At 32.6% G+C, this 2,500-nt stretch overlaps 1 protein-coding gene across 1 annotated transcript in view; it reads right to left on the bottom strand.

Annotated features, from left to right (window-relative positions):
- Positions 1-2,318: 2,318 nt before the first annotated feature.
- Positions 2,319-2,500, bottom strand: part of LOC122265683 (uncharacterized) — a 1,316-nt gene continuing 1,134 nt past the window's right edge. The window contains exon 3 of the mRNA XM_043035080.2: positions 2,319-2,500. This exon is cut by the window's right edge and continues 749 nt beyond it. The gene's annotated coding sequence lies outside the window, so the exon portion shown is untranslated.

Raw genomic sequence — 2,500 nt, forward strand, 5'->3', positions numbered from 1 at the left:
CATTATTATCGTTATTATCATTATCATTATTATCATTATTGTTATAGTAATCATTATTATTATCAATATCATTGTTATGATTATTGTTCTGGCTATGATCGTTGTTGTCATTATTGTTATAATTATTATCATTATCATTACTATTACTATCATCATGGGTATTATTATCATTATTATTTTTGTTATTTGTTGATATCATAATTATCATCGTTATCATTGTTATTGATATCATCATTATGGTCATTATCATCATCATCATCATCATTATTGTCATCGTCATTAACATTATCATGATGATTATAATTACCGATATTATTACCATCATTGTTATTATCATTCTTATTATTATCACTATTCTGATTATCATCATCCTTTTGATGACAATTATTCTTAACATTATCATCATCATTATAATAAGCATTATTATTAACATTATTTGTATCATTACTGTTACCAATATTTTCATTATTATTGTGAATATTATTACCATCATTATTGTTATTGTCATCCTTTTTGTCATTCTTATAATTATCATTATCATTACTATCATTAATATTAGTATTTACATGATCATTATTTTTAATGTCATTAACATTATTATCATAATCACTATCATTATCATTATCATTACCATTACTACCATTATCATTATCATCATTATTTTCATTATCATCAATATTGTCATCATTATCATTATCATCATCATCATTATCATAATCATCATAATTTTTATCTTTATTAATAATGTTATTATTATCATTGTTATTGTTGTTACTTTTATTATTATCATAAATACTTTTATGATCCTTATCATCATCCTGATCAACATTTTTGCTATCATTATCATTACCATTATTATTACCATCATCATCATCATCATAAATATTATCGTTACCATAATTATCATCATCCTGGTCTCTTCATCATCATTAGTATAATGATTACGATGATATAAGGCATTACTATCATTATTGTTGTTCTTGTTCTTATTATTATTACCTTTATTATTACTATCATTATCATTGCTTTTGCCTTTATAATTATTCTGCTATTAATAATATGATATTATTACTATGTTTTTATTATTCTTATCCCCTTTATTCTTATCATGATAATTATTATTACTTTTACTGCTCTTGCTGCCGTTATTACGATCTGACATCATCACTGTTATTATCTTTCTCTTTATCTTTCCTTTTTGTGTTGTGTTTATGGTTATCATTTCGATGAATGGCATCGTTATTTTATTAATCGTGTTGAATTTTATTACGAACATGAAAATTCCTGAAATGACACTGTGTACCACGATTTTTGTCCTGGGGTAGCAACCGTTATTTCCTCTTTAGTAACGCCTAGAAATTATGAAAAATAGCTGGTATTTACAGTGTTGCATATGCGAAGCTCGTCTTGACGAGTTAAGAAGCGTGAGAAAAGGACTAGTGTCACTTTCTTTAATTGCACACTTTCATCTAAAAAGTTCCCCTACTTGAGTCTCGACGTCGGAAGCTCGTCACTGGAATTCGTGTGACCAAAGTCTCGGATCAAATCGCTGAGGTCTTTTTTGGTTGGGGTTAGAATGAGGTTAACTCTTCAGCTACACCTCTCTTATCTTTATTAGCGATTTTATTATCCTCTTCTGGTTTCTTCTTCTTTTCTGTTTTTCTGGTTTCTCTTCTGAAGACGGATGCTCTTTCTTCGGAGGAGGAGTGGGTACGGGGAGCTCAGGGCAGCGCGGTATTAGGGCAATGGATGACGGTCACAGGATCTGAGTTTGAGGAGAATGATAACCCTTTCCTTTGCTTTCTAGGTAGAAATGATTAGGAGAAAATGCTTATTGACTAAAGACGAAATGATGTCAAAATTGTGTTACATAGTGTAATTTATCAGTCATAGAGCTCAGATCTATGAGTATCAATTATTTTTGCAGGTGGATGTGTATGTGTTTGTGTGTGGTTCTCGTCGGGAGGGCGCCTATATGTACGTTATTGCGTGCATTAGTTGACAATTTCAAACCACAATGAGAATGAAAAGTCACATTATACATAGTAATCACAACCTTATATTTCACATTGTTGGGAAGACATAACCTCGAGGACTGTAGTGAAGATGAATTGTGATATTGGTGTAATACCATGGGATAGACCAGTTCAAGTTAAGACTTTGTCATTTATGGTGAGAATTCTACTTGGGAAAGTAGGCGACTGATGATAGCTCGTCTCGCACATTCTACAAAATAGGCTAATTTTGCAGGTGTTTTAACAGTTCCGAATAGAGAGCCAGTTTGTGATCAAGTAAAGAGTGCAATAAAACGGAGAGCATTTATTTCAACCATAAACTTTATTCATCAACCAAGTCGTCGTTCCTACGAATATGATATGTACAGAGCGGGCAGGAGAGTGATGGCCAGAGCCAGCCGCCGCCGAGAGGGCGCCCGGCTGGCTCCGCTGCCCTGCATCCTGTTGCGCGGCGTCCCGAGGGGCGCCGCTCCAAGGTCCTCGAG

Source organism: Penaeus japonicus, unplaced genomic scaffold, assembly GCF_977035675.1.
Source record: "Penaeus japonicus unplaced genomic scaffold, GWHDUDI00000001_assembly GWHDUDI00000017, whole genome shotgun sequence".
NCBI lineage: Eukaryota > Metazoa > Arthropoda > Malacostraca > Decapoda > Penaeidae > Penaeus > Penaeus japonicus.